This window comes from Puma concolor, chromosome D3 (genome assembly GCF_028749965.1).
Source record: "Puma concolor isolate L17-30 chromosome D3, mPumCon1.1.hap2, whole genome shotgun sequence".
NCBI classification, from domain to species: Eukaryota; Metazoa; Chordata; class Mammalia; order Carnivora; family Felidae; genus Puma; species Puma concolor.
This window is the reverse complement of record NC_141678.1, coordinates 6,080,802-6,105,392: the sequence shown is the minus strand read 5'-3', so window position 1 is coordinate 6,105,392 and position 24,591 is coordinate 6,080,802. Positions and strand designations below refer to the sequence as shown.

At 48.2% G+C, this 24,591-nt stretch overlaps 2 protein-coding genes across 3 annotated transcripts in view; one reads left to right on the top strand and one right to left on the bottom strand.

The window, feature by feature from the left end:
* The window catches only part of CCDC92 (coiled-coil domain containing 92), a 30,789-nt gene extending 8,375 nt beyond the window's left edge, over positions 1 to 22,414 (bottom strand). The window contains exon 1 of one of the 2 annotated variants that reach the window (XM_086681489.1): positions 22,205 to 22,414. The gene's annotated coding sequence lies outside the window, so the exon portion shown is untranslated. Of the gene's footprint in view, positions 1 to 5,979; positions 6,264 to 22,204 lie in introns of those variants that run through there. The other variant, XM_086681490.1, reaches the window with a different exon arrangement.
* Positions 22,415 to 22,892: 478 nt separating this feature from the next.
* Positions 22,893 to 24,591, top strand: part of ZNF664 (zinc finger protein 664) — a 45,054-nt gene continuing 43,355 nt past the window's right edge. The window contains exons 1-2 of the mRNA XM_086681491.1: positions 22,893 to 23,051; positions 23,670 to 23,809. The gene's annotated coding sequence lies outside the window, so the exon portion shown is untranslated. The remainder of the gene's footprint in view (positions 23,052 to 23,669; positions 23,810 to 24,591) is intronic.

Below are 24,591 nucleotides of genomic sequence, written 5' to 3'. Positions count from 1 at the left end.
TGCTGCCCTTCCAGTCCGGCAGAAAAGACTCGGCGGCAAAGCTTCCAGGAAGCTGGCTGAGGGCAGGGCACCGTGCGCCTAGCCAGAGCCGCTGTGAAGCAGCTAAGCTGGTCTGAGGAGAAAGAACAAGGTACCCGTGGCGTCACGTGTGTCCCGGTCCTGGGGGTCCAGGCAGGTGCCCACTCTGAGAGCCAGGGCCACGCTCCCTCTCTGCCTCTGGGCTGACTCCGCAATGAGGCGGGGGTGGTCAGAAAGCCACGCCTCAGGTGTTACGGTGGGGAGGGACCACAGCCAGACTTGCTTTCGCCCCCTTTTAAACACATACACTTTCTGTACCGTCCCTCCTAAGTGCACACACAGATCTTGCCCACATTTGCATCCACAAACAGAGCTCTGACCGCCTGGCATCCTTGCAATGCTCCTGGGATCCAGCCCCCCCCCCCCCGCCCCCCGCTCCCAGAGGCCCTGCCTGCTCGGCCTGCCCCTTCCCGGGCTCGCCCCACACCAGTCACCTCGGGGCTCCATCAACACCGCTGTCCTCTCTGGAGCCCCATCTGCCGCACCCCTCCCCCAACACAGGGCCTTCCCGCACCTGGCTCCCTCCTGGCTCCCTCCGTCTGGAATGCTCTTGGCAAACCACCTCCCATCCTCTTGCCTAATGAACTTCCACTTTTCCTTCACATCTGAACTCCTGCATCACAGACGGGCTTCGGATAATTTTACACTGCTTCCTAATGTTGCTGAGTGGAGATCTCGACAAGAATTGCATTGCATGGATCAAAAAGCACTGCGGCAGTATTGATTTGAACATGACCTCATCCCGTAATTTCTTGACATGCCAGAAGCAGTATTTTAAAGTGTCCCTGTACCACATTTCTTAGACTAAAAGCAATGGAGTATCTTTGATAGGAAAGGGCCCCACCATTTAAAAATGGGAAATTTCTTTGTTCCTGGCAATCGCAGACTTATCTTTTCACAAAGCCTGTGGAAATAGGGTAATAATTTTAGAATCCGAAAAAATAGCACACTAGCACTCACGTGGTAGCTGTGAATTAGTTATAAGAAGCTATTTTAGACTCTAGTCATGAATAAGTTATAACCCATTCACGTTAGGTCCTCTCACACTGCCAGCGATGAGAACAGCTCCAGTCTATCCTGACGCCGTCTCTGCGTGCCTCTGGCGTGGCCTGTGGCCAGTGGCCTGTGACTCAACAGGAGCCGCCCAGCCCTGAGCAGACCGCAGTACCCCAGTGTTCTGTGACAAGGACCTATGTGGCCTTCTCCTGGGGACTTCATGTGCCCCCCTCCTGCGTGTCCTACAGCACAGGCACTGCCATAGAGAAAACAGAGGTTGGCCCGGGGCAAAGGCAGCAAGTGTAGACATCAAATGTAAGAGGAGAGGAAATGATTTCTAACAGGGAGGTGGTTTTCCAAGCAGATTCATGGACTCAAAATGTTGAGGGTGGAAAAAACCTTCAAAATCAGCTAGCTATTCCAACTCCTCTTTATTTCAAGATTAAGAAACTGAGGCCCAAAGAAGATTTGCATAACACAGTGGAATAAACAAGACCAGAACCGACAAGCTCCTGAGGGGTGTTTGGGTTTAAATCTAAACCCTATCTTGTCACCTAAATCACCACAATATCTAACTCATAGGGTTGTTTTAAGAGCAAAATGCCATCATTGGGGCGCCTGGGTGACTCAGTCGGTTAAGCATCCGACTTCGGCCCAGGTCATGATTTCACAGTCTGTGAGTTCGAGCCCCGTGTCGGCCTCTGTGCTGACAGCTCAGAGCCTGGAGCCTGCTTCGTATTCTGTGTCTCCTCCTCTCTCTGCCCCTCCCCTGCTCATGCTCTCTCTCTCTCTTAATAATAAATAAACGTTAAAAAAATTAAAAAAACTGGGGTGCCTGGGTGGCTCAGTCAGTTGAGCGTCTGATTTTGGTTCAGGTCATGATCTTGTGGTCCATGAGTTCGAGCCCTGCGTCGGGCTCTGTGCTGACAGCTCGGAGCCTGGAGCCTGCTTCAGATTCTGTGTCTCCCTTTCTCTGATCCTCCCCTGTTCATGCTCTGTCTCTGTCTCAAAAATAAATAAACATTAAAAAAAATTAACAGCAAAATGCCATCACTTACAGTGTGTGGGTACAGTAAGTGCTCAATAGATGTTAGATGTATCTCTATAGTATGTAAATGCTATATATTATGTAAATACTGGCTGATAATTACATAAACATACTTCCAAACTGTTCACTGAGTCCTACCTGTGAGGTATTTCCAGAACATCATCTAAGTATGGAAATGAGCTAGCAAAGAAATTCTAGTTACTTCCAAAGAGAGAAACATAAAAGCAAACAGAAACATTTTCTGGCCTTTATCTTCCATATGCACTGGAGAGAAACATTCAGGGCAGCGAATAAAGAGTTAGGCAGAGCAAGGCACCCTCGGGGACGTAAAGCCTACTTCTTACTTTGAAACAATCTAAAGTGCTCTAGGAAAAGCTAAAAAAAGGTCCAAGGCTAATTAGGCCATCAACTCTCAATCCAAAATACCTGCTTTTAGGAAAGGAAACTTACCATCTCTGAAAATGAACACTGACATTATTATCAATTCACAACAGTCCAGGATTAAAAAAAAAACGTTTTAAGTTGTAGGGCCTATTTCTACTTGTGCATGTATTTAAGAAATTCAACTAGTAAATTATTTGAGAATCCCCAAGAATTAGGGCACCGAGAAAAAGGACATCATCGAGGGTGTGTAAGCATTCAACAACCACCCCAGAAACATTCTGGGAAAGAGAATGAACACCATTACAAAGTGGAAGCAAAAAAATATGTTGAAAGCAAAAGGTGCAATTATTTTAAGTGACAGAAAATCTTTATTAATCATTCTTAAAGAACTGTGTGTGTGTGTGTGTGTGTGTGTGTGTGTGTGTGTGTGTGGCTAATAAAACAGGTGTGGTTAGGAGCTAAGCACAGGGGTCAGAATCTTGGGTTCCAATTCTGGCTTGGCCACAGCAACCAGGCTGTTTCCTCCTATGACATGGGGAGAGCAGTAGCACCTACAGGGCACAGGGATTGGGAGGAGAACATGAGGCAGTTCAGATAAAACACTGAGCAACAGGTGTGCTATACTGTGGTAAAGCAGTAATGGAACTAATTTTGGACTCATCCAAATGTGCAAACTGTGGGTGGAGATGGTGTTTTTGGGTCCTGTCTCTAGCTGGGTAGGTAGAACATCTTTTTAAAATGAGTACGTCTCTAAAAGTTAAAACAGGAAAACTCCTGTAGGAACAAACAAACAAAGCATCTTTTTTTTGGTAAGATAACCACCTCACAAAGTAATCTGAGTATCTGCTGATAAGAGGTTAGTATGGTATAGGTAAACTATGCAATTATCAGAAATGGTAGTTTAGATAATATTTATTGACAAGGAAATATTCTAGGAGAGGTTAGGTCAGAAAATATATTAGAAGTTATATATATAATATATTTTTGGACATATAACTAAGGACAAAATCCACAAGAGATCTACAACAAAATGTTAAAAGCATTTCTCTCTAAAGAGTGGATTATGGATAATCTTTAAAAATTCTATTGCGATACTCCCTAAAGCTTCTTTAATAATGAACATATACTGGTTTGTTGTCGGAAAAAAATCATAAAGAGATCTCTCTTAAAGAAGGTAATCTCTGACTACCCACTGACAAAGCCGTATCGCATGTTTCAGTTATTTTGTTCCAGGGCAGTCTTGAGTTGCTGGAATTGTGGTTCATTTACCAGAACCAAGAATAATTAATGGGAAGGCAGTTTTTCCAAAAGCAACAACTCAGTGTCCCCAGGACAGGCAGAAAATGATCATGATGAGCACTTGAGGACCTCCCCACCCCCATGCATTATACATTCCTGTGCTTCTCTGACATTATCCATCACAAAACACAAGGCCCATCAACAATTCTTGAGACACTGACAGCCATTTCCTCCTGAAAGCATATGCAGTCCAACATTAAAGTTGTAATAGATGTGATTAGAGAGATCGGCAATTAGACACGGGAATGTGATACGCGGCTGTCTGGGAAGTCTGCAGTCACTAGGGGCCTACATGATGGATTTATTAACCAAGTTTCTCTGCAGTCTGATTAGCTCCTACTTTAAGAGTTTCTGTTTGGTTTCTATTTAAAAACCACACCAGGTGTCTGTATACTGGTAGGGGCTCGGCCCTTCCATTTGAAAACATCTCAGGAAGAAGCGCGTCCGTGTTGCAGATTGTCACAGTGTCTCTAAGCGGGCAGTGCAGGCCAAACTGGGCAAATGCATGAGTTCCATGGTCTGAAATGGCGTGGCCCCGGAGCGCTTGCAGGATGCCGAGGGCGCTCCCAGAACACTGGGCAACTTAATAGCCACAATGCCCACACCCTGTGGCAGACCCTACCCCAGGAGGCGGGCACACCACTACCTTCATCTGCTGGCTGGGAGGGGTCACCGTCTGGGCAGAATGCCAGTACAGACTCAACTCAGCACTTTCTACTTCAAAGAGAAAGGTCTTAGAAGTTGCCTCTAGGGAAGAGATGGCCAAGTGACTGATGGGTCTGTCAGCTCAGCCCTTCCTGCGCTCCCTATGTCCTCCTCCTGTCCCTGCACAGCATCGAGGATGACTGCCCTCTGGGGACCACCCGATAGCCTCACTTCATAACCTACAGTTGTGAAAACGTTCACAACTCCGTAGCGATGCCACTTGCAAACTTCTAAGAAGTTGTCATCTGCAAAGATGGTCCTGGGTCAACAATTTAGGGAAATAAAATCTCACAGCTTCCCACACGCGCAGTTCTACCCAGCTTTCCTTTAAAGAGAAGGGAAATAAACAGATCATTTCTGATGGTGGTGCTTCCATTTCTACGCTGACTACAGATTTTGATGGTTTACTGATAGATAACCCAAAAGATGTAGTGACCCAAATGCCGAACTGTCTTTTCACAATAATGAAACGGGAGACGCTCCTAAAATGTTAGTACTTGGTGATCACGATCTAAATTGTATTTCCGAGGCTGAGAAGAGGTGCTCACTTGCTTTAAAAATATCTCTCCATATGGTTTGCCAAACAGATGAACCATTTCAACTGATTTAACTGATGGGGCTTCCTCTATCCATCTTGCGAACCTGCCTAATTATAGTGTAGGTCCCAGGGAAAGAAAGGTATTATTAACTGAAGCTCTATACACTTTAATTTAGCCAAGCTTTTCCTTTATTGCTTACAAAAGGTAAAAGTCAATTGTGTCATTAGTGCTAATAGAACATATTTAGCTGAACCCTTATGAGGCATCTGGGAAGATTATCACTTACAAAAAAAAGAGATCTTATCCTCATGATACAGGTGGAAGAACTCTGCCCAGTCCCAGTGACGTCATCTCCGACAGCTTCACAATTTAGTGTGGCAACCAAGCAAAAATGAATCACCTCCTCTGACTTGCCCTTCTACAAAATGGGCCCACACTAATTATTTCAGAAGAGTGTAAACAGGGAAAACATTAAGGATCTTTGGAATTATTAAAAGAGTCTATCAATAGTCAATTCAGTAACTAAAGTCACCACGGCTGGGCATTTAATTTTAGTGATTACATATCCTCTGATGAACACTAATAAAATATTTGTTTTTATCGGACACTTAGGTCTATGGAATAACATGAGTGCCAATAATGTTATTTATTTATTTACTTATTTAATGTTTATCTATTGAAAGAGAGAGAGAGAGAGAGAGGGAGGGAGGGAGGGAGGGAATGAGTGGGGGAGGGGCAGAGAGAAAGAGGGAAAGACTGCATCTCAAGCAAGCTCCTCACTGTCAGCACAGGGCCCTATGCGGGGCTCAACCTCATGAACCACAAGATCATGACCTGAGCCAATGTCGGTGGCTTAACTGACTGAGGCACACGGGTGCCCTCCAATAATCTTAAAAGAAGATAAATTTAGTCTTTTAAGAAGGCATTTACCTAGATCTTCATTTCTGACAACCTTTTTTTGGATGGCTTCAGCATGTCCACCTATTGCTGCACCACCCTTTGATTCTCCATCCTGTGATCTGACAGTCCTGACGTAAGATCATTCAGTTCTTTAAAAGTTTCCTTTCCGTGAGCTTTCTGTGCTGTGCAGAATAAATGAGGCATGTCTACTGGTGGCATTTCAGGCTGACTCCCATAAAGTTCTTCCTGCTCACAATGAGCCTTTATTATGTCAGGGCATGAGACAATTTCCAGAATCCCATACTCCACTTCTTTAGTACACTGTGCATTAGGTTCCGGAGAGGAGGAAAATTCCTCGCACGGCATCGCTCCCTTAAGAAGGTGTGTCACTAGGGGCGCCTGGGTGGCGCAGTCGGTTAAGCGTCCGGCTTCAGCCAGGTCACGATCTCGCGGTCCGTGAGTTCGAGCCCCGCGTCGGGCTCTGGGCTGATGGCTCGGAGCCTGGAGCCTGTTTCCAATTCTGTGTCTCCCTCTCTCTCTGCCCCTCCCCCGTTCATGCTCTGTCTCTCTCTGTCCCAAAAATAAATAAAAAACGTTGAAAAAAAAAATTAAAAAAAAAAAAGAAGGTGTGTCACTTAAACGAACAGTGCTGAGATCCAGATGAAGCTGGGAGGGTGGAGGGCACTGCCCGGCGCGCAGGTGCCATGCGAGCCATTTTAGGGCTCATCTTTGCAACCAAATTTGGATCATACTGGATAGACAGGCCGTCAGTTCGTTAACCCAGTGGGAATAAAGGAGAACAAATCGAAGTACAATAAGAGGTAGGGCAACTGTCTTTCAGAGATTAGCTATCAGCGGCGGGAGGAGAGCAGAAGAAACTGGGACAGTAAACATTACTGTGTCTTCTAAGGATTTTTCCAAGAATGGGACGCAGTTCAGTATTTTCTTGTTCTTACTGACCTTTACCTTTTAAAGGTCACGATACTTCATCTGTACCTCTGTCACTGTTTCCATTTGCACAACTGTCTTTTGCTGTTCTTTTCCTCTTGTGCTTGACCCCTTGCTCCCACAATGGGGTTAACTCAATCCTTGGTTCATGACACGCTCTTTCAGGGCCCACTTTTATTTAGATACTTTTAATAATCAGCACCCGATGTGGGATGTGGCCACATCCTTGGGAATTAGCGGTTCACAATACCCAGATTTTCCATCCGATGCCCCAAATTCTTACAGTGGGTGTTTTGGCGTCTTCTGGTTGCTCTGATTCTGGTCAAGTCTGTTGGCCAGTTGGGAGCCTGAGTCGTTTTTCCTTCTGCTTTGCATCGCGGGCAGGACGGCTGCCTCCAGGCATGCAGGCAGCCGCTTTTCTTGCTGGCCCGGGGGTGGGGTGTGAAGCAGCTTCCGTGTCAGTGAGACAGCAGCTACGCTCGGGCCCCACGATGCTCTTCAGCGGGCTCTGCCCTGTTGTTCCCGGGTTTGGCCATCGCGGTACACGGTGTGCTGATAGTGACGGTGTCGGATGATCACCTGTTCTGCCTCTGCCCTGACAAGCCTCTGGGTCAGTCCAAGCCATCTGGGCAAGAAAATACTCCAAGACGTTTTTTCGTCATGAGAAGCTGAAAATCATCCATAAAAGTGGTAATTATGGCTATGGTATTGTGTCGATGCACCAGGCTCACAGATAATCATTTCATTATTGAAACTATTGCACAAGGTAGGTATGATCGCGACCATTTTTTAAGGAACTAAAGCTCAGAGGAGTGAGACACTTGCTTAAATTTGCAAGCATTCAGTGCATCAGCTAAATGCCCATTTATTTCCAAGGGCCTTTGGGCCTTCCTGTTCTCCCCCAATACCAGCGTGTGGCGTTCGGAACTAGGAGGTCTCGTGGCAGCTCTGGGAGAAGGTATGAGTCCCGGCTGTTCGCCGTGCGCTATGGAGCACGCCATCCAAGTGGCCGTTACAGAACAGAGCAGGGACGGGGGTGGTGATGACAGCTGCTGCCCTGCTAATGCGCCAGGCGCTGGGCACCTGTGACGAGGCCAGCTGTGCTGAGTGCCATCCATGCCTCGCCTCCTCAAACCCCCACGACAGCTCTGCGGGGTGGGCACTTCCCATCTTCCCACTCTGTGTGCGTGGAAACAGGCGCAGACAGCTCAGATGGTCTGCTCTATGGAGATCACACCAGCCTGGTATCTTCCTGCTGCTTTGTAGCTCCCTCTTTCCTCTCCAAGGAAGGAGAAGCTGTGCTAATATAGGGCTACATTTTTAGACAGAAAAGACCTAGCCGTTGGCTCAGAATTTCTTTTAGCTGAATCTAATAGCGTTCAGCGACAAGATATTACCACGGCGTAACCTGCTCTACTGACCAGGGGACAGACGAGCCCCAGTCATCTATGAGCCCCAGCGACACAGCGGGGTGGAGATTAACCCCCAGGCGCCGGATCCAGGTGGCCCCCGTACGAATCCTAGTCCCGTTATGCATTAACTACGCAACTTTAGACAAGTTACGTACGGCTCCCCGTGCCTCACTCTCCTTATTTGCAAAACAGGAAAGCAGTACCTGCTCTGTCAGGGTTGCCATGAAAACAGTCCCTCCGGTGAGGTACTATCCAACAGAACTTACTGCGATAACGGAAGCAGTCCATTCGCTGCTGTCCAGTAGTCACTGGCCACACTGAGCACTTGGAGGGTAGTTGGTATGTCTGGGAAACGTATCTTTTCCCTTTTATTTTTTTAGTTTGAATTTAATTCAAATTTCAGGGCACCTGGGTGGCTCAGTTGGCTAAGCGTCCGCCTTCAGCTCAGGTCACGATCTCATGGTTTGTGGGTTCGAGCCTTGCGTCGGGCTCTGTGCTGACGGCTCAGAGCCTGGAGCCTGCTTTGGATTCTGTGTCTCCCTCTGTTTCTGCCCCTCCCCCGCTCATGCTATCTCTCTCTCTCTCTCTCTCAAAAATAAATAAACATTAAAAAAATTTTTGAATTAATTCAAATTTAAATAGCCACATAATGGCCGGGGTGACCCTACCGGTCAGCAGAGACATAAAGCAATTAGAACCACACCTAGAACTGGGTGCTTGTTCCCACTCTTACTACAATACTCAGAATCACCCAGACAGGTGTCCTGGGCTCCCACACGCACCATTATGGGGTCTGCGGGGCCTATTCTCGCTTTGCACTGCAAGAATGACCTAACAGTTTAATCCCAACTGCTATTATCATCACACCGTCCCATTTTATGTCTTCCTAGCATTTATCTTTCTTATATTACCAGAATGCAAACCGCACAGACACAAGCGCCGGTCTGTTCCATGCTATATCAGGAGCACCTACAATAAAGAGCGCCTCCCTCTAATCATCCGAGCTGGCCCTTTGAGAAAGGGTTCTCTACAGTGGGAATTAGTGGTGCTCCCACCCAATCTCTGGTCTGACACCCTCCCGTTAGGGCAGCGTGTTTTGTACTGGTGAGGTGAGAGGGTGTGGAAATATTTCTCCGACTGGCATGGGAATAAGGCAAAGGAAGGAAGGCTGGCTAGTTCATGCATGCCTTTGGGGAGTCTCTCTAATAAAAGACCAAAAACACGATCAAGCCACATAAAAATGAAATAAACTTTAATTTCAGTGGCAGGGGCAGTGTGGGCTTGTTCAGGATATTCCATGGAGTCTGTGACCTACGGGATCTTGTCGGGGCAGCTGACCTACACGTGGAAACGTCATTTCTGTTACGGGCCAGCCACGGCAATCCCTGGTGCCGACGCCAGCACAGCATCGAACTCAGATGTGGCTGTGCTGCGCACAAACCAAGGGCTCGGTCCACACCCGAGGCGCTTTCCAGTCGAGTCCGAAACTTAGAGATCAGGAAACGCTCACGCCACGTTTGGACGAGGCTCTTCCTGGTCCGCGACGAAATGAGGAAAACGTGGACAATGCAGCAGGTTTTCTGTAAAGCTGACTTTATTCCGTGCACGGGACAATTCTTCATTCTCCTTGTCCCATTTCCCAATTCGAAAGTGCACTGTTACATGATTCTAAAAGCCTGAGAACGACTCGAGTCACCAAGAGGTCCCAGTGAGCGCCAGGAGCTGACCCATCATCATCGTTTTGTTTTTTTTTTCAACGTTTATTTATTTTTGGGACAGAGAGAGACAGAGCATGAACAGGGGAGGAGCAGAGAGAGAGGGAGACACAGAATCGGAAACAGGCTCCAGGCTCTGAGCCATCAGCCCAGAGCCCGATGCGGGGCTCGAACTCCCGGACCGCGAGATCGTGACCTGGCTGAAGTCGGACGCCTAACCGACTGCGCCACCCAGGCGCCCCTCGTTTTGTTTTTTAATTTATCTTTGGAAGCTGACAACGCCTATCAGAACGGGCCGAGCAACCCGTCCTCCTTTCAACTACGTGCCTGGTGGTCCTACATCAAGCCAGCGTGTGCTCTAAGTGCCCGCTGTGCCCTCAGTCTCAGGCCTGCCGCTGTCGGGGTGTGAGACTCAGCCGCTAAGGCACAAAGAAAACAAAGTCTAAAGGACTCCTCACAAGGTATATGCTGAGTACAGCAAGTACGATGACCAGGGGAAGGGTAACCCAGGGAGGTGCACCTGCCGCAGCGTCCGGAGCTCTTTTTTCACCCGCCTGTCTCCCACACGAGGCCGTACCAATCCCGGGGAGGCCGGGTCCCGGTCACCCGAGCACTCCCAGTGCTGTCCACACTGCCAGGCATGCGGAGGCGCCCAGTGAGCGCTGAGTGGAGAAGGGCTGCAGGGGCAGAGAAAGCTTGGTTTTGAGGAGGCAGCCACGAGGGCTGAGCCTTAAAGAGGGGCTGGATTCACACAGAAGGGGGCATTTCTGGTGACGTGAGTATGGAGTTTTAGTTAGGAGTGACAGTGACGCCACGTCAGACATGGAAGGAACGTTCTGGGGAGTGGTGGAAAATAAGGTTAGGTAGAAAAGCCAGGGCCAGATTTTAGTTGCTTATCAAAGCCTCTCAGAAAATTGGAAATTAAAGAGAAAGAAAATGGGGGTGGGGGGGACACTGAGATTTTAGCCAATAGAGGCAAAACCTGTACTAAAGAGCGTTTAGTCCAGTGGGGCTGTTGCAGGATTGTGAAGGCAAGAGCCCTGACAGCACGCCCTCCCGCTCTGGGGAAACGGCATCACACAGAAGCACCTGTACGGCGCGTTCGTGCCTCGCTATGCCCTTTATACGCACTCTCAGAAGTAGACACGATTATCCTCATCTTCCACACTAACAAGCTTCGACGAGTTCAAGAAGTTTCTTCCAGTCATAGCTAGCCAGCGTCAGGGCTGGGCTTCACCCCCAGCCCGGCCGACTCCGAGGCCACTCCCTGAGCCGTGGACGCCGCTGCTCTGCCCAGACGAAGGCAGGGATGCATGAAGGCTTCAAAGCGCATGCCCTGCAGACGCACATCACTTGCCCTGTTAATTCACTTGTCCATTTGTTCAAAGTCCTGTTCTGCCCTGTTCTTTCCCCATATTTTAAGTTTTAAGCTTCTCAGGTCTATTCTTTTTTTTTGGGGGGGGTGGTGCTAACTAGAACTCCAGTGCTTACTCTTGAGGATGCTGCTCATGAAAAAAAAAATCCCAGAAGAAGAGAAAATGTTTTCCATAATAAATGTTCTTCCTAAAGCTGCACTTCCTAAAGCAGACACTTCTCAGTGCCTCGGTTAAGAAGCTAGCTGGGTTATGGGGCGCCTGGGTGGCGCAGTTGGTTAGGCGTCTGACTTCAGCCAGGTCACGATCTCGCGGTCCGTGAGTTCGAGCCCCGCGTCAGGCTCTGGGCTGATGGCTCAGAGCCTGGAGCCTGTTTCTGATTCTGTGTCTCCCTCTCTCTCTGCCCCTCCCCCGTTCATGCTCTGTCTCTCTCTGTCCCAAAAATAAATAAACGTTGAGAAAAAAAATTAAAAAAAAAAAAAAAAGAAGCTAGCTGGGTTAAAGAACCACAACCTTATTCCGCCCTTCTATCTGGAAATGCGTCCTTCTGTTTCACTACCAAGCAAGTATTTTAAGACAACTGGACTTTAGAGAATGTTGCTAATTCACTTGAAATGTAACTTTTCATTTCTAAAAGTTTGCTTTTCTAATTGGTTACCTTACTGATAATTTATTGTTTTAGTAATACAATTTAAAGTGACATTTCTCTGTTTTTCGGGGGGGGGGAGGGGCAGCAGGAGAGGGAGAGAGAGGATCTTAAGCAGGCTCCATGCTCAATGCAGAGCCTGACTCAGGCCTTGATCTCACAATGAGATCACGACCTGAGCTGAAACTGAGTCGGACACTTAACCGACTGAGCCGCGCGGGTGCCCCTGAAGTGACATTTCTTTTGTGAAGATATAGAAACCTTTAAGGTCTTGGTTAGTTAGAGAGGGGCCTGGGATTTCCCTCTTCCTACAGAAGAGATGTAGACACTGACAAATTCCTTATTTGGAGTTTTGCGTGTGCCCATCCAAATCCACCATCGGTGCCACACCCAGATGGCTGCACAGAATGGGGAGTAGAGAGAAGAAGGTGCCTCCTTGATGAGGTGAGTGGAGCCCGGCAGAGGTTGGGAGAAGTGGTGCCCCTTTGGGTCTTGGTGAAGAGCTGGCCTGCTTCTGCAACCTGACTCTAACCTGCTCTCCAGAAGAGCTTCTTCGCTCTCAGAGAGTCTACACAGCACATCGTGTACGTATGCTTACAGCATTCAGACTTAAAGGGAGAACTCAGGGATTCCATCCTCTTGATGAACTCCATATGAGAGTCTGACCCAGTTAGAGCAGTGGTTCTCATCCGGGTACTCGTGCCCTCAGGGTGGACATCTGGGGTCGTCACAGTGTGGTAAGGGGCACGTCTGGCATCCAGTGGACAGAGGACAGGGACGCTGTCAAACAGCCCGCAGCGGCCGGGACGGCCCTCACACCAGAAACAGCAGTACTGCAGCTACAAACCCTGGGCTCCAGTCCTTCTAATTGGAGGCAGGCCTTTTTTCTTTGGACTTGAGGTTTCCTCTGCTCTCCTCCGGTTTCCCGGATTGCCAGTAAACGACGGCGCGTGGATGGAGCTCGCGGGACAGACAAGCCCCAGCCACGGGAGGCGTTCTCCCTGTAATAATCTGCTGACCCTGGAGGGAAAGGCAGCTGCGGCGCAAGCCTACCAGGGCACCTGTGAGAGCCTCTCCCTCGCTTCTGGAGCCCCCGGGGGAGGCGGGTGTGCGCAGAGGCGCTGCTTACCCAGCTCACCATGCCGGTCAGAATATGTGTGCGTCCTTTCTTTTGCTTGGAAGGGAAGGGCCGCGTGTAAACTCCGATTTGTTTAAGAACATAAGTTCTTCTCTTTAAGTGTAAGATGCTGTTTTGCCCCTATGGATGCTTAAGTGAACCGAGAAGTGAAGGGGGTGAATGTGAGAGAATTCTGGAACCCCACGTAGGGACCCCAGGATCACGGTTATAAAAGTGAGGTTTCTAGAGACGTTAAATGGATGGATTAAAGTTGACCCAACATGCACTTTCCGTGGAAGTACTTTCATCTAGAACAGCTCGTGAATCTCTAGGAAATTTTGATGATTACAGGCTTTAACGTTTCTTGAATGCAACGGAATTCCTGTTTTTAAGGAGACCACTAAATACTTATATAAAGACTGCCAAGAAATTTACAAAATCATGCCAAAACTCCTTATATTTTATGTGTACTAGCACTTTAAGAAAAGCTTTCCAGGCTGGGAAAAATGAAAGAACAGGCTCCACGATCACCAGGAAACACTGTTTATAAAAAGAGCCATAATTTAAACTTTGTTATTTACACAAACGTATTGGAGAAATTACATAAATTAGTATTGAACTGGTAAATCTTAAAATGGCTTTCTACTTGGAAAAGGTCTCTTCCAAAGTAAAAACAATTCTGTTAAAAAAAATCCAACGTTAGAAATAAAATTTAAAGATACAAGTACAAATCAAAAAGCCACCCCTTTTAAAAAAAAGTGTTCCAACATAACATGGAAGACATAAAAGAAATAAGTTATTTAAGTGCCCTCAGGACAACTGAGGCAAATCCTCTGATGGTTTTGTGAACTTGGGGGTGTAAAGGAAGGGCCTATCTCCCTCGGTGGGGAGCGGGGGGCACACAAAGCATCACACTTCATTTTCTCAACAAAGCAAGGGGGGACACCTGGAATACTCCAATGAATACAACATTACACATCCTGCTATCGCGGAACTGACCTGTGGGAGTGGGAGGCACAGACAACCCTACACACATTAATTCATACCAAAAAGTAGGATATTTGCACAAAGTCCAAATTAAATTGTCCTTCATAAATCCCTTACAGTTGCCTTGCAAATCAGCTCACGGTCACCAAACCATCATTTAAGAGTAGGTAAATCTAAACACGAGCATACAACTGACAAGTGAACTACGTCTTGAGAAACTAGTATAATTTGCTTTTTAAAAATCTTAGACTATATTACATATAGGATAAGATTATTCAACTTCCATTAGCTAAGTAATGTTTTAAGATGCCATATTTCTTCTGACAAATTCTTAGTCAACAACTGCATTATTCTTTAATGTAAATCATATTTTCTAAAATCCCTACTTCCCTTTGGACTAGAAGACCGCTGAGATAATTAGTTAATACTCTACACTTACAGAAAGATGTATGGAGAAATTACAATTCAAACAGGAAAAAACCAGACCTTATCACCTCACAATCCCCATGGGTCATCTGCTGGGTACTTCTGAGCACTTATTCTTTTTTTTTTAATTTTTTTTTCAACGTTTATTTATTTTTGGGACAGAGAGCGACAGAGCATGAACGGGGGAGGGGCAGAGAGAGAGGGAGACACAGAATTGGAAACAGGCTCCAGGCTCTGAGCCATCAGCCCAGAGCCTGACGCGGGGCTCGAACTCACGGACCGCAAGATCGTGACCTGGCTGAAGTCGGACGCTTAACCGACTGCGCCACCCAGGCGCCCCTGAGCACTTATTCTTAAAGCTCAAATTAAGATGGTAAAACCAACTGATGTATCGTGGACATCTGGTATATTTGATAACATTTACAAACCACGATTTTAAATCTCTACTATACTATCATTTACATAAACTGTTTGGAATGACTCTGTGTGTCCGATATATTAAAGCAGATCAATAAACACTTGCGTACAATTGGGGGGACAAGAAAGTCTCTGGATGCAATCTGTTTTCAGCAAAGAAGAATCTTTATTCATCTCTGCCTCTGCACACTCTGTCCAGAAGACAAAATGTACTGTCCTCACTGGAATATGCAATCCCGCTTGTCTGTCTCACTCTTTTTTTTCTGACTCTCCTTCTGACTACGGACAGTTGTGAAAATAGTGAGGCCTTCTCGCTTGGGGAGGAACTCATTTCTAATGGTGCTTGTGTTACCCTCCACTGGGGGCTGTTTTAGAACCATCTTTCTTTTGGGGAATAATGTGATCCCAGCTATCTGTTGCCAGTCATCTGTTTCAGACTGAGCAGTTTCTTCTGGAAGTGCTTCCCCATGCTGTCCCTGTCCCAGACCAGGCTCCCACAGTAAAAGGGCCTCTGGAGTCTGGCAGGGAGGCCTTGCAACCACACCATCCCCCAGAGAGCTCCTTGACAGCTCCAGAGGACTTAGTTTTCTCATCTTGCTCCTGTGCCCCATAGCCTGGTACATACACGGAAGAGGATGCCAGGGATAATTAGACATGAACGGTATGCTCCAAATTTTCCACTGTAGCTCAAGAGTATTTTATGAGCCGTCCTATTTGTCAGGCTCACATTGTGGGGGTGGGAGACAAGAACCATAAATGCAAAGAGGGTGGCTTCTCTATCCCTTTGGGGTGGATGGCATTTGTAAGCATATATTCAAATTCGTTTTGTTCAAATGAAAATGGTTTTAATGTAAACATTTTAGCAATTTCACCAGATGTAGAAGATACCCACATACAAAGGCTGTCACAATGACTGCCAAAAGGACTTCTGAAATAGTCTATGTCCAGAAACTTGGCACATTAAGTGTGTCTGTTAACAGGAGACCACAATTCACAGGTCAGAGTATAAAAAAAAGTTCTATCACGCCCTACACACTCATTCATTCACGATGAAACTGAGAAAAATAATCTGGCAAGATTTTGCAGAAACTGGATGGAAGTGGCTAGATAGATGTCCTACGTATGGATAATGAATATGAGACTTTTAACACACAAAAATCCAGGGCCTTCGCCTAAAAAATGGAGTGGGCTCATAAGACTTTGGGTTACCGCCCGAAGGCATCACATTAGCGTGCTAGATGATGCAGGGTCCTACTGGCGGGCAGCGTGGATGAAGGGTGCCCACGTGCTTCAGTTGCAGGTGCAGGAAGCCTAGATGACCAGGTTCACTTATATCAGGGTTCATCAGTCCACGATATCACTTTGGCTTTCCTGTAGAGACTTGGAAGTTCTGCAGGTTACTGATACCAACCAGGGACGCACAGCAACTCAGCTAGGAAGACAGTGGCTCCACTGTCTAACGCTTTCTAACTGCACTCAATGTTCCTTCAAGGCCAGGGATGGGTAATTCGCTTCCTGGTTGAACTTCAGACATGTGGTGATAACCTGCACAGGAAGGTCTTGGCAGCGTCCCGAACTTCCTTTGAAAGGCACTCTAACCACAGCCTGCTGGTGGGCAGAATTCAGTGAGTTGTTCTAGAATTAGCCAACAATTGCCCCAAACTGTTCTGAGTTCCAACCTACAACCATGGATGAGACCTGAGAACACCTCCACACAGATAGCATTCAACCCACTTGTCTCCAAAAAGGTCTCATCTCTGGCTTTACTTGTTCCAACTTAGATTTTTATTTTATTTCTTCCTAAAAAAAAATAACCTTTGCCTTCAACAAGGTTTGGCTTTGTCTCCGAACAGGTACTAATACCGTAGCATCGCTAATACCGATAAAACTCCTTCTGTCAAAAATTGACTTGACCGCTTTCTTGACGGGAACGAATTCTACAACTTGAAACCCGACGCAGCACGGAGGCCGAGGAGGATTACATTTCGTTTCTCTCTATCAAACAAGACCGTGTTCGTCTCTCCCCTGGTGCAGTGCAATAGGGCATATCAGTGAGCAAGCACCTCACTGCCTCAACTTTCTGGTCTGGTCACCGGGACGGAACCGAAAGATAAAGACGGTTCACTGCTGAAGACAAAGACTGACCCTCCTGGAGAAGAACAGGCCATACCTAACAGCCCCTGCTATACACTTGTCGGCGGGAACACAAAAGTGAAAAACCAAACAACCTCTCTCCATCTTTCTTACCAATGTGCAAAACAAAGTATTTCCAAAAACTGGATCGGCTCCCACATGCCACAAGCCACTGGAGAGGAAGTAACACAGTGCCTTTCACCTGGGTTGACAGGTGTGATGGCCGGGAGAGAGAAGAGTTAAAAGAGCCCTCTTCACTGTCCAGGGTGTGGCCTGAGCCTAACCGCCTCTACTCGCTCATGCTGAGACCACCAGAATAGGAGCGAAGAGAAAAGTACGGTGACCTCGGGTTATTGTGTTGCCCAGTGGTGGAACTGTAACCTGGGGAACTAGTGTTTTTATGAATACTCTCTGCATTGCACTAAATAAGTAGCCCTTACGGGTATAAAGCCACTCACTGCCAGGTGAAATGTGCGATTTCAATAAAAACAGAATCGTACAGCAATACTTAGGCAACGTTCCATAAGAAATTGGGCTTAAAAGGACATCTCATAAAGCCTCTTACCTGTATAGTAAATGGAAATGGCACAGGGTGAATTTAAAACAGGTTGGGAAGGAAACCTGAAGAGAAGTAGTGGATCTCATGCAGGTCTAAATTTCATATCTCAAGTGTCGCCAAGGAGGCAACAAAGAGAACAATTATAGTGGCAGAGTCCTATATGCCTCAAATTCCATTACAAGTGCTCGTCTGTCTTTTTTCTCTCCCTTATTGGCGGCTTTAAGCATCTCAGGCTTGCTCTTTTGTTTGGTCCTAACCAAAGGAGTTCCACTGCTCAGTGTTGAGAATTGGGCTTGTGGAAGGAATCTCGATAGAAGGAGAAAACATATTCCTACTTCCTTTACAGCTACAGAAGAGCAGACACTTCTTCCTTCAGAAAGTGATTTCTGATAAAGTGGTCAACTGGGAAGAATCACAAAGATGTGTATCTTACTCTGCTCTCCAAGTGTGGAGACCTGCATGAAATATACAAACTCCCCTGTTTTCTAAGTTCTTAGCTGTGTGATGGCTTCAGCGACTGTGGTGAGGAGCTCTAAAATGCAACCTTTGACCTCTAAAAAGGCTGTTTTCTAACTGGCTGCCTTACTTGATAATTTGCTGTCTTAGTTGTAACATTTAAAGTGGCATCTGTGATTTTTTTTTTCAAAAGTAGAAAGTACACATAAGGCTTTCTTTATTTTTTGGTTGGCCAGAGAACTTGATATGCTTCTCTTTTCCCTTCACGCATGCTTTCATGCATAAAGCATAGATAAATAATGTATTTCATGTTCAAAGTTCGAGTCTTTGTCTTATTTAAATCATACCCAAATTCAGGGACGCCTGGGTGGCGCAGTCGGTTAAGCGGCCGACTTCAGCCAGGTCACGATCTCGCGGTCCGTGAGTTCGAGCCCCGCGTCAGGCTCTGGGCTGATGGCTCAGAGCCTGGAGCCTGTTTCCAATTCTGTGTCTCCCTCTCTCTCTGCCCCTCCCCCGTTCATGCTCTGTCTCTCTCTGTCCCAAAAATAAATAAATGTTGAAAAAAAAAATTAAAAAAAAAAAAAAATAAAATAAATCATACCCAAATTCAGCTAGTGGATAAACAGGCACAAAAAGCATGAGACAAACTCATCTACTAAGGAAGGAAACTATTTTTAAAAGGTTTTTTTTTTTTTTTTGAAAGGTTAAGCACATGCATACATTAATTCAGAATTGTTTTTCCCTCTAACTTCTTCCTCAACCAGAGAGCTCAGACGCCGGTTTAACTCAATCGGCCTCGTGACCATTACGCTCCACCTAAATCCTGGCGCAGAGAACGTTCGCTCGGGTACGCTGGTATTCACAGGAAGCTCTGCTCTGCTCCTTGGCCACAGACAGAGTCCTGGCCCCACCAACCCACTTAATACATGGATCGTTATTGACAACCAATAGCCTCTTCTTGATTATGGGTAGATCATCATCCAGATTGTTGATAGATCATCATTCCCAGGATTGGCTTAGCACAAATAGGACACATCTTTTTCTTTTTCAAACACAAAGCTCAAATTCACCTAATCTTTTCAGTACATTCTAATTCTATTTCTCCTCGGCTGTGTTTTACCTTCAGCTGCCAACATATATTTAAAAAACAACACAGACATACTGGAAGAATGTCCAGTGCAACTTCCTGTAGGTGGATATGACTGGATTTTTTTTGCTGTGAAATTTGAGTCATGTTTGAGTAATGAAATAAACATGAACTAAAATGCAGAGCAAGCACAAGAATCAGCCCTTAATCAGTATCTTTTAAAAAAATAATTTCAGCTCAGAAGAAAATCTATTCACCTTCACAACCTGCTGACTCTGACAAGAATGACTGACATCATCCCATTTTTTAGAAAGAGCTTTAAAGGAAAAAAAAAAAACCTCTTCTGCTTGTCTTTAGAGAAATGGGTAATTTTCCCTTAATTAAATGTTTGTTATAGAAAATAAAAGCCGAAGGAAGAAATACAAATCACGTATAATTAAAAAGAGCCTTTTAAAAGTCTTTTGACTGTGAGAGCGTCTTATTACCTGTAAAGCCCATACACAGGCTAAGGAGGACCACAATCACCTCTGATACCAGATTGGTCTCCACCCCAGTACAAACCTTCCAAAGGCTCAGGGATGTTCTGGGGAGTCGTTATGCCCACAGCTGCAGAAGCCAGCACAAAAACACGAAAAATGAGCCACAGAGCCCTTCAATCCACTGCCTCTGGAATCCCCAGACCCCCCGCCCCCCCCCCCCCCCCAGGCAGCCTCTCCCACACCCGGTTGGGGAACCAGCTTATGTGGAAACTCTGCGGGGAAGGAGAAGCCCCTTCTTTCCACAGCTGGAGGTTCTAACCATAAGCAACGCTGGCTTTTATGTCCAGGTGAAATCTGTCTTCCTATAAGTACTCCTCAGTCGCTTCTGTACTTGGGAATTACTCTAAATAGAACATACAATCCCTTTGCTGCACGACAGACCTTAAATATCTGAAGACAATTAGGGCACATTCACTTGTCTGCCCAAACCTTTCTGCAGGTTTAAACATCAAAGGTGGAGATGTGAAAATTGATGTCATTAAGGTAGCGCCTACCTAACTGGTCTGGAATGTCAATCTGAGTACAACATTTATTGCAGCTTCGGCATGTGAAGCCCATAAAGGCACCTAGGCGATGACCTTTAAGGATGTCCAATTCAGTACATATAATTAGTCTTAGTTAAAAAAATGTGTGCCCACTGTGTTATCAGGAACTTTTTGACTGACCTTGTTCCGGGCAGAAGAAAAAGGCCTGTATCTTTTCTTGTTAGAAATAGGAGAAAACGCTTTATCAGCATTTCTTAAAAGCATCAACGTTGTTAACATCAGTATTGTTGCGAATGCCCTCTGCCGCTTAAGTAATGATATTAAAATGAATTTATCCAATGAATCGCAGATGAAAGAGTTAAGAACCCAAATGATCTTCCGTCTCAAGTAAAAGGATTCATTTGTTTGTTTTTTTATATAAGAATTAACAATATTTTCCAAGAGACCTGTTAGATTGATGTGTTTACATGTACTACAATAAAATCGGACACACACAAATAACTGTTTTGTACTTTGGACTGTAAACGTAAACTAAACTTACTGAGTAATTACAACATGATGCAGAGAAACAAAACTATTTCATTTTAAGGTGCTTCAGTAGTGAGTGTCTATATATATGTAGACCCACATATATACACTTGTATAGATCTCACAAGTCTTAAATAAACCTTTTCCAAAATATATTTCGTGTAAGATGAACATTTAGCCAAAAGAAATACATAAATTCAAAGCATCGTTGGGGATAAAAGTCACTTTAAACGTGAGCATCTTTTTCCTTACAATTCAACAGCAAGAAAAATGCAGACAAATTCTTGGCGATGTAAAAAAAAAAAAAAAAAAGCCCCCATTTAGTAAAACAATAACAATGCTCTTTATAGAAGTCTCAAACCTAAAAATCTTAAAAAAGAACCCAGCAATTCTAGCTTTAACACTCTTACAGGTAGGTTTCTGGAAATGCGTAATATAATAAAGTACCACGGTCGCGGAGCTTGTGTTTTGCAATGAGACCTATTACTGCAACCTAAATTACGGAGCACGATTATATCTCCTCTTAGGTCACCCCATTTTCGTTACTGGAATAGATCATACTGCTAACTATCAAAGCTTTAAATTAAATAACACAGGTCAGCAGGAACACGTAAGTCAGATCAACTAGAGTCACTCACTGTAGCCGACGGCAGCTCTGTAGTCAAGCCTGGAGCTCTACTGCATATTAGCATTACGCTCAATTTCAGGAATTACAAGCAAATCGTTATTTGGGGTAATCTCCAGCCCACATCAAAGCTTCAGAAAAGGGCTGTAAGGTAGATACTTACGTAAAGGGTTATCAGAAAGAGAGACAATATAACTTATGGGGAGGGTCTCTAACGTCCACAGTGTGTTAAAACGCATTAAAAAGGCGATGTGGATTCAGACGGCCTCCTCCCCACAGCCTCCCAAGACAAAGCAGGGCCAGGCCCTCGGGCGCTCCTGGTGCACCTGCAATGCGGATCCCTCACCCCACAATCCCACCCCGAGGCTGGCAGGAGCAGCCCCTGGGCCGGCCGCTCCTGCCCCATCGCATTGGCCTGGGTGCGCGGTGCAGACGGTCCGCAGCCTGGCCTGGAGCCCTGGCAAAGGCATCCCCCTCCCCATAACGGGCTGCAAGACGCCGCAGGCAGCCGGCGCGGGGGTCGCTGCGCTTCATTTCTGCCCTCCTCTCCGCCTTTTCGTGTCTCCCGCACGTCCCCCGACCCCCCGAGGTGTTTCCGCAAGGGGACACCCTTCCCCGTCGGCGAGCCCTGGGGGTGAGACGGGAGGACCCCCTCCCCCTGCAGCGAGGGCTTTTAAGACAGTCTAAATAAATTCCTGTCCGGACAGGTGCCCCCGCCCCCCGCCGGCGCCCGCAGAGCCTCCCCAGAGGTACCGCCAGGTGAGCGGGGCTGCACTCGGTCACACCTCGGGCCCCGCCTCACCTGCGGGCGCGGCCGTCGCGGTCCTTCAGGCGGCTCCCCCCCTCGGCGCGGTCCTCCCGGCGGGCGGCTGCGGGGGCTGGCGGCCCATGGGCGGGGCGGCGGGCGGGGCTGGCTCCCGGCTTCGGCCCTGCCCCGGCCGGGCGGCCGAGGGAGGTCAGTGGGCGCCGCCCGCCGAACGCATCTCGCCGGCTCCCACCCGAGCGCTCGCCGCGGTGCACGCCGGGAGCGGGGGCCGGGGCGGCGAGGCCAGGCCGCGCTGACCGGGCGGACGGCTGAGGCGCCGGCGCGGCGGCGGGTCTGTCTGCGGGGCAGGGCGGGGGTGGCCGCTCGATAGTCACCTCGCGGGGAGGGGACGATGCCCCACTCCCCCGGCTGTGGTGGGGCAGGGGACGGGACCGAGGGGCAGGGAGGGTCTGGCCGGTGGGACGCAGGCGCAGAGCTCAGGTGCGGCCGCACTGCGGTTGCCCAGGGTAACGCGGGCCCGGGTGGGGCGGGGAAGGAGGAGCGAGCGGGCGAGCGGGAGCGCGCGCGCAGGGCCGGGGTTGCGGGGGTGGGTACCCGGGACCAGCCTGGGATTGGGGGGGGGAGGGCGCGCGCGGGCGGCCGACGGGGGCGGAGGCGAGGGGGGTTGCCGGGGCGAGGGCCGGACGGCGCGCATGCGTGCGGCCCCCGCTCCCCCGGGGCTCGTCGGCCCCGTGCGTGCGCACGCGCGCTGTCCCCCGGAGGCGTCTGGGTGTGCGGAGCGCGCGCGCGCGGCTCGGAGGCGCACCTGTGAGGTGTCCCTTGAGGAGAGGGAGGGTGGGTGCGCGGAGCCCGCGGCCTGGGGCGCTTCAACCCCTCACTTGGAGTGAGTTGTCGGGCGGCCGGGCTGCAGTCTATTTCTTTTCGGGAACGAGGCGGGGGCGGGGGGCGAAAGGGGAGCGGGCTCCGGCTTGGAGGGAGGATGAGCGGGTTAAAGAAAAGAAAAACAACCCATCACTTAGGATGGGCCTCGGGCCGGGGCCGGCCCCTGGGCGTCGGTAGGAAAGGTCAGAGCGCCCCCCCCACCCCCCACCCCCCCGCAGCCGGGCGGCGCGGCGGCCACCGGGCAGGCCCCGCGGAGGGCGGCCTGGCCGCGGGGCCTCGGCGGGCCGGCGCGGGCCCCGCGGCGCCGGCAGCGGGGAGCGGGGGTCACAGATGGCGGCCGGGGTGCGCGGCGAGGGCTGGGCAGCGGCAGGGGCGAGGCCGGGCGGAGGCCCCGCGGGAGCCGGACTCCCGAGCCGGGCTCCATTGTTGTCGGAGCCGAGGGAAGGGGGAGCGAGACCGCTTACGAAGCCCGTGGAGCCGCGCCTTGGAGCCTTTCCAGGCGGGTCCCCGGAGAGGCGGTAATGGCCGCGCCGAGGGCTCGGGGAGCCGGGCTGCGGCGCCGAGAAGCCCGGCTGCGTGGTGTGATGCTGTGTGTGTGTGTGCGTGTGTGTGTTTTTAGAGCGCCCTGCGTCCCAGCAGAGCCGGCCGAGCCCCCTGCCCAGGTGATGAGGAAGCCTTCGCGCCCCCAGCGCAGATCGCCGCTGCCGCTGGACGCCTCCTCCATTGTTTGACCACAACAAGGGCCGGATTCTCACCCAGGTAAACCGGATGGCCGCGCAGCCGAGCTCCCTCTCAGCTCCCACCTCCAAAGGAATCCTCTCCTCTTTCAGGACTTGACTTCCGTGTGCTCACTGTCCCCTGCTCCTGATTAACTCCGTATCTCCACCTCCCAGACATTTTCCCATCCGGATTAATCTGCCCGCATCTCTCTGCCAAGTCACCTCTCATTTCCCTCAAAACTCAGCTCCTTTGTGAGCCCTTCCTTGCCGAACTCTAACGACTCCAATCTCTCTAGGAGGAGCCCGCTCTGTACTCTTTCCAGTTGCTAGTTTGTTTGTTGGTTGTCTTGCTGCAACAAAGGAGACCAGGTACTAAAAAAAAAAAACAAAACAATAATAATAATAATTTTAAGTTACTGCTTTTTTTTTTTTTTTTTTTTTTTTAAACGGGCGTTCTGTGACGTTTAGACAGTTTCTTGTTTGAACAGGATGGGACCGTTTTTTTCGTTTATATTATTTGGTCTTCTCTTTTAGAGAGGCCCCTACTTCCTTTATGGAGGCATAGCTTTTAGAGCAGAAGAGTGACCTTTCTGTTTAGCCCACAGGTTAATTTAAATTAAAAAAAAAAAAATTTTTTTTTTTTAAATAAGTAAAGCAATGCATTTTCTTTGTAAAAATGGAAATAACACAGACATGGTCACTACCGGTCCCTGTCTCCAGAGATGATAACTATTTTATGGTCGGTGTGTATCCTTCTAGATCTTTTCAAATGTGTTTCCGCGTGTGTACTTGTATTATCTTTGTTTTAGCGAGGACTGGTGC